Source organism: Galeopterus variegatus, unplaced genomic scaffold (genome assembly GCF_000696425.1).
Source record: "Galeopterus variegatus unplaced genomic scaffold, G_variegatus-3.0.2 Scaffold275, whole genome shotgun sequence".
Taxonomy (NCBI): Eukaryota; Metazoa; Chordata; class Mammalia; order Dermoptera; family Cynocephalidae; genus Galeopterus; species Galeopterus variegatus.
Window position 1 is genome coordinate 587,798 of NW_007726386.1, and position 8,114 is coordinate 595,911.

The following is an 8,114-nucleotide window of genomic DNA, read 5'->3' on the forward strand; positions in this document are numbered from 1 at the left end:
ATATCTTATGGGGGTACACTCACCCGAAGACCGATTGGCCCATCAGCGAAACTTACGAGGAGTGAAAGAAATTCCTCACACGGGGCACCAGTTTGTCGGGCCTCCCTGAGCCAGAGGCCGACAAAACCGAGTGGGAAGAGACCCCGGTCCAGCCGGGGGGTCCCTTGTGGGGCTGAGCGGGATGATGAGTGTCGCTGGCACGGCCCTTCCCCCCCAGGACCTTCCTCCCCGGGGGCCGAGAAAGAACACCACTGAGCCAGGAGAGTGGTCAAAGCCGGAACTCCGTTTATTTGCAGGGCGGCACAGCTTATATAGGGAAAAAGGGCAGGGTGGGTTTTGATATGAGAGATCAAGCAAAGAGCCAATAAGAAGGGCTTAAAAGGATAGGGTGAGGTGGTGGGGAGGCTTTACGCGAATACGGAACTAAAGTTGCTGAATCACTGGGACCCGGAAGGGCGAGGCTGGCAGCTACGTGCCGTTGAGCGCTAGTGAAATGGTGGCCGCGGAGTGCATGAAATGGCGCCCGTGCGCGTCAGGGCGCATGCGCGCAAAGTTATGCCCAACACCTTGCAACAACAATCTCTTGTTGTTCCTGTTCATCACATTGGGGACACTGGCAGAGTAGAAGTTATCTTTTCACACATTTTAGATGTCACTTTCTCTTCATTTACCTCAAGATCGGTTTCAAGTGTTTCACACTAAAACAAGGTGCTTAACTTCCTCTGTTTTTCCCTGCACAATCCTGTAAGATTTTCTCACGCCTTGGCTGGCTATAATACCTTCTGTATTTGCCAGAGTCTTCTCAGTTTCCCTGAGTAGAAACTACTAAAGACCTAACTGACATATTCCAGTCACTGCCAGGGAAGCTGCTACCGTTGCTGGAAATGTGTGCCCCTTTTTTCAGTGACTCTAAAACACATTGCCACAATTTTAGTAAAGGGACATAAACATTTGTTCACTACTAGATATTTGTATTACAGGCAGGAAGCAGCAAACAGTTTTGGAGGAACACCAGGCTCCTCCATGCTAAGGACATTTGAAGCAACTAGGATTGATTCTACTGATCCAAAGTAGGAGTTCATCTAAGCCATAAAGAACACCAAGTACACTGCTATTAATTTTAAATACATGAACTCATAGAGTGTTAGAGGAGTGATTGATTGGAGAGCGAGGATTCAATACTCTGTTTTTATAGATAAGGAAACTAAGGCAGCTGTCATCTTGCTCATTGTGTTAATAAGCTCTTTTCACTGCAGTATATTGTCTTTCCTATAAAAAAAAGTGAGCTTTTAAGGATTTCATCATTTATTGTTAAGAAAGAAAAGGAACATTTAAATATGTTTAATGATGATAATTAAAATAAGCCTAGTTGAGATCTTTAAAAATTATTGAAAAATCAACACATGATTATTTCATGAAAGAAAGGGAAGGGGTGGATATGGAGGACAGGAAAGGAATTATATAGTTTTATTGTATTTTGCAAACCTGTGACATGTGAGAAGCATGTTAAATAATATTTAGTTTATTCACTTTGATGAGAAGTCACTTCAAATGAATATTCTAATAGACTTATAACTTCACTGATCTTTATTAAGGAATTTCCAAAAAGAATATTGGTCCCAAGGAACTTAGAATCTAAAGGGAAACACACACACAAATACACACACCCAAACATATGTGCTGTTAACCATACACATGCTTTAAAAAATTTTTAAAATGACTAAGTTATTATATGATTCTTTGCATTTTTACAAGATTCTGATTTGATACTTTTCTTTATTATTTTAAATAGTATCAGTGTCCATGTAGAAAGACTCCAAAAGTTTTTTGCATAATCAGTTTAAGCCTTAAATTATTAGCAATCCTCTATATTCAATTTACTTTTCATTTCTCAGTATATATTAGAATAAAATAAACTTTTTCATTTTTACTGAAATAAGTCAGTTTGATATTATTCAATGTGTTATACTCTGTAATTATATTTTCTTGAGCCTGAATAATAATAAATTGTCAATAAGAACAACCTACAAGCAACATTAATATAAAAATAAAATTAATTTATACAAAAAGTATAAGCAAATGCATAAATGCATAGAAAATAAGTAGACAGTAATAAACACATATATAAATAAGTTAACACAAATACATGAATGAAATCATTTCAGAGGTTAAGAAATGCCTTAATAAATTAAAATGGGAAGATGTAATAGAAAGTAATTGAGGTGGGGTGGGGCATTTTAGATTTGTTGATTCATGGTATTTCTGAGTTGGAAACGTAATTTGAGACCAAAATGGTGGAAAAGTTTTGGCAGAGAAACAATCTCGGAATTAGGAGTCTGGTTGAAATATGAATTATAAAGGTTAAGATAAAAAAAATTTTAAAAGTTGTCTTTGAGAAAGAAAAAAAAAAAAAAACTAAAACAAGCTAGTGTGGGGTAGCACTGAGAGCTACTATGGTTTAAATGTTTGTTCCCTCCCAAACTCATGTTGAAATTTAATTACCATTGTAGCAGTTTTCAGAGGTGGGATCTTTAAAAGGTAATTAAACCATAAGGGCTCATCCCCTGCCTGATAAAAAAATTAATGCTGTTATTGCAGGAGTGATTTCTTACAAAAAGACAAGTTTTGTCCCTTTTTATCTCTTACCCTTCCATCTTCCACCTTCTTCCATGGGATGATGTGGCAAGAAGACCCTTGACAGATGCTTGCTGCTCAATCTTGGAATTCCCAGCCTCCATAACAATGAGAAATAAATTTTTGTTCATTACAAATTACCCTGTCTTACATATTCTGTTATAACAGCACAAAATAGACTAAGACAAGGTCCAAGTGTCTTGAGATGAGGATGGAGAGTTTGTCTTAGACCACAACATGTAGGAGCTAAAATATCATGGCAAAGTGTTGGGCCACTAAGTACAATGAAAACCGTCATGGCATGTTCAACTAGGAGAGTATGATCATCTGATATCTACTTTAAAAAGATCACTCTGACCAAAGTATGGACAATAGATTTTTAATTTTTTTTCATATGGTTGGTTTATCCTGGTTCCATTTTTATTTTTATGAATGCAGTGAGCGTTCCTTTTCTCTCAATCTCTCTTTCTCATTGTGTCTGTGTATGTGTGTGCATATGTTGTTTCCTGAGTAATTTTTTGGATGCCACTATACTAATTAGAACTTCTCACATATCCACAGGAAGCTCTGTCTTTAAATTCCCTTCCATGGCACAGGATACGCAACAAATTAATGAAACATTATTAAAAGTTCAGTTCAGTTTGATATATCATAAAGATGTCAGAGAAAATCAGTGAGGTACAAAAATGTATATTTTGATAAATGGGAGAAGAGCAATTTCACTTCTGTTTGAAGTAACATGAACATTATTATCCCTTTCTCATACCATACACCAAAAATATTTAAAGAAGAATCATAATCTCAAGTATGACATGCAAAACAATGAAGCTTTTAGATTAAATTATAGGAAAATATCTACATGATTTTGATGTAGACAAAGATTTTTTAACCAGAATTTAGAAAGCATGAGCATAAAATAAACTTAACTGAACTTCAATAAAATTTATGATATCCATATACAGATTGATAAATGGATAGAGAGGTGATAGATTCAATAAAAGACTTAATATAGAATAAAGATTTCCAAGAGATCAGAGAGAGACAATATACTTGATTTTTTTAATGAGTGAAAAACTTAATAGATACTTTGAAAAAGAATTATATTGAAATAGTCAATAAACATCCTAAAATGTGTTAACATCATTACTTCTCAGTGACATGCAAGTTAATGCCACAATGAAATATCTCTTCTCACTTCCTCAATGGTTAAAAATTAAATGGGTAAAAATTAAAAGACTGATGATACCGAGTGTTGGTGAATATGTAAAGCAATTGGACTCATATTTATTGCTGAGTGCTACTTTATCAACCTTTTTGAACACAGTTTGGCATTATTTACTAAATTTAATTAAATAGTTATTTTATGAATAAGAATTTCATTCTTCAATTTATAATCAAATAAAAACGGTGCATATGTTCACCAAAAGACATAAATAAAAGAATATTTATCACTGTTTTGCACTTGAAACAAAAACTGGAAACAGTTCAGGGCCAGCCCGGTGGCGTGCTGGAGAGTGCGCCGCTTGAGAGAGTGGCGGCGCTCCCGCCGAGGGTTCGGATCCCAAGTGGAGACCGGTTCCCGCTCACTGGCTGAGCACGGTGTGGGCGCGACACCGAGGGTTGTGATCCCATTACCGGTCAGTAAAAAAGACAAAAAGGAAAAAAAAAACCAAAACTGGAAACAGTTTAAATTTCCATTAGTAGGACAGTGGATAAATAAAATCTAGTATATTATAAAATGGAATTCTATCTAGAAATAAAATAATACCAGTCTACTGATAGACACTACAGTATTGATGAATCTCACTGACATTATTTGAAGCAGAAGAAGCCAGACAAAATCACTGATTTCATGTATTTATAGTCAAAGAATGGAATACTAATTGATTATAATAGAATTCAGAATAGTGATTACCTTTAAGGAAATACTGATTGGCATAGGGTAAAGAAAGACTTCATACTTTATGATCATTTAGCTGAAGATTACATAAGTGCACGTATATGTAAAAATTTACTGAGCTTATGCAATTATAATGAGAATACTTTTCTATATACCAATAAAAATAAATATACATCAATAAAATAAAAACAATAGTTAATTTAAACTTTTACTTTCTCAGATTATAAATTAACATTTTTTAAAAAATAATTCTTATTGGATTCCAAGAGAATGAGCTAGCAGTTGAAAAACAAAATGGAACAATATCAGTTCTGTTTGAAATCCAAGATATTTCAATTTGTATGCATGTTGAAAAGCAAGCAAAACAAAACCCCATATCAAAACAATAACAATAAAACAAACAACCACAAAAAAAAAGAGAAAAAGGAACTGCAAATTTTCTGAGTAAGGACCAGTGTGATATCAGAACTAATTAACCTGTTTTTGCCTCAAAAAGTGAAAATGAATTTCAGTATACAGGAATGTCAACCACTGGCTTATTAAGCAGTATGGGGTTGGATTAATAGAAGAGAGATGGCAGAAAAGCTTTATTACAAAAGGAATCCAGGGGAGATAAAGAAGAATAGTCCAGAAATACACAAGATTACTCAACATCATAGGTTAATACAGGCAGAAAACATTAAATAATTGACTAGATCTTCTTCTAGATTTTTTTATCTCTATTCTATCTATTAAATTAGTAATCTTAACAATATTTAAAAAGCAGATGTTATAGTTAAGGCTGTATTTCACACTGTTTGGGTGTTTTACTCTTGTATCTGTGAAAGTTCATGCTATTTCCCTCAGAAATCTTGGATGTATACCATATGGTCCTGGTGATTTATTGGACTTGAATTACTCTACTTGCTCTATAACTTTCTCATTTTAGATGTCAGTCTTTGTCAAGGGCACCATCTGATGCTCTATGAAAACTGCCTTAGGAATAGAAATTTTCCCAAAGTTCCCTCTAGTATTCTATTATGAAAACCACCTTCTTTTTTTCTCCTTTCTATTAGCAAATTTTAAATTTCACCTGAAGGACTTAGAGCCCTCATTATAGTTTCTTTTTCTTTTCTTAATGCACATACTTTACGAATTTTCTTGGACTTTTTGTGTTTTTATTGCAATTTATCAGATTTGGCCAACCTTCTGTTGAACTTTACAGTTGTTTGATTTGAGTAAAATCTGCACAGTGCTGCATCTAATCCTCAGGAAATTTGAAATAGAATATGTATAACTAATTAAGCAATAATAATTACAGTAACAGCTCACATTCTCTAATTTGAATTAATTTTTATCTTAAGGAAATTTTTCTAAGGTCTTCAATATTTTCAAGTTGTGAATTCAGAGCTAGGACAGGTTACTAGTTGCAATATATAAGCCAACTGAATAAAATAAACCGCATGGAGTACTTTATCTACATATTTTATCTCAGGAAGTATCTTGTACACACTGTGCCCTGAAATTTGCATATAACTATTTAAAAGGAAGTTTCTTCATTTTTATTTATTTATTTTTGTATAAGTATTTATATTTTCATTCATAATTATTAAGCATCAGCAAACATTAGATATATTACCTCCTTTCAGGTTACCTGCATGTGTTCCTTACACATTTTATGGTTAAAACGTCGACTCCGTGAGGCAGTAGCAATAGCAGTGGTGAAAGGATGAACAAGTCTGGCACCTTGAAAGATGACAGTGGGGACTGTGATCAGAATGAAGAAAACAGCACACAGAAAGATGGTGAGAGGAAAAAAATTGGAACAGACAAAAGTCAGAGCAGCAACAAGAGGAAGGCCATTGTCCCTGGACCAGCAGAGCCTTCCCTGCAGTACAACTACACTCTGTTGCTGCAGGAGAGTCCCGGCTGTCCCACCAGCTCACAGATTGGCACCTTTGCCTCTGTGGAGCAGTTCAGGAGTTTTTATTGACCCATGGTACATACTGGGACCTGATATGCCACAGTGACTTCCATCTCTTCAAAGAAGGAAATAAATCCACGTGGGAAGATGATGCAAATAAAAATGGTGGCAGGTGAATTATTTGGCTGCACAAGGGCTTGGCCTCCTGGTGCTGGGAGAATCTCATCTTGGCCATGTTGGGGAGCAGTTTATGGTTGGGTGGGGAGGAGTTCTGTGTGGCTGTGGTCTCTGTCTGCTTTTAGGAGGACTTTATTTCAACATGGAATAAGACCACCAGTGACCAAGCAATCACAGCCCAAATCTGGGAAATGCTTCAGCGAGTGCTTAACCTACCTCCCAACACCATTATGGAATACAAAAGTCACACTGACAGCATCAAAATGGCAGGCAGGCTGGACCCCCAAAGACTCCCTTTTCAAAACCTTTGGAAGCCACAGTTGAATGTGACATGACCCTCTCCTTCTCGGATGTCACCATCATTGACATTGGCATTATCAGAGTCTCTCATTCTGTTGCTGTGTTACCTGGAGGATCCTTCTGTCCTGCACAAGAGAAATTAGAATAGCATTTTATGTTTTACGAACAGGCTGACACACAGCAGCTACAACAGCTGAGATCACTTAATAAATGGTGAGAACTATATAAAAATAATCATACACGTATTTATTTTGTGTTTAGTTTGCCACGTAAGCATGTGAATGTTTATGTGTGTGTCACAGGACGGGGAGGGTGAGCATTGGGGATTTTAATCCTGATTTGATTCCCATTCCATCCTGATGGTTTACTAAATTCCTTCCTGTCAGCTTTTTTCTCTTTCTGTTTATTTAAAAAAATATATGGCCACATATGTCTTAGTTGAGACCTGTCTATAGCATTTTTTAAAAAAACTTGTGTCTGATATTATACTGTGTTAGATAACAAGTTTTAGGAACATATGGATGAAGTTCAAGACAGGCTTTTACTTTTCTTGAAGCCAAGAAAACAAACCATGCAGTTATCTGAAATGATTCTGCTTATTTTCTCTCTTTTAATTGCCAGCTTTAAAAAGAAGCATTACTAGTTTTTGTGTTAGAAATCGTTCTTTATTACCAGGATCCCTTCCAAATTTTAAGGTGAAATTCCTGTGGAATGTGCAGGATGCCTGATGACCTGCACAAAGAGAATGGGCATACCACTCTCCCTGTGAAGCCTGATGCCTTAATCTCTGAGGAAGTGAGTTTAGTTGAGACCCGCCTTCTGATGGCCACTATTAGCCAGTCACAGAAGAACGAATATTACATGATTCCACTTACATTAAGTATCTAAATCAGTCAATTTCCTGGAAGCAGAGATTAGAATGGGGGTTGGCAAGGACAAGGAGGAAGGGAAAATAGGAGTTACCTTATTTCTTCAATGGGAAATCATTAGGCACCCACCTCACAGTCATGATTTGGCTCCTTCCAACTTCTCTTTTTTGTTTCCTAATCTTAAATCTTAAGCATTGCCAAGGTTGAATTCTTAGCACCCTTGCTTCTTTAGGGATGGACTAAATGGCTGGTATCATTACTTACAAAAGTGTCTTTTAATTTCATTTTTCCAGAAACTTTTAAATTGTGTGTGTGTGTGTGTGTTCTCAGC

General features: G+C 36.0%; 1 pseudogene; it reads left to right on the top strand.

Annotated features, from left to right (window-relative positions):
• LOC103585822 overlaps positions 1-6,949 on the top strand; it is a 13,124-nt pseudogene extending 6,175 nt beyond the window's left edge.
• Positions 6,950-8,114: the final 1,165 nt, after the last annotated feature.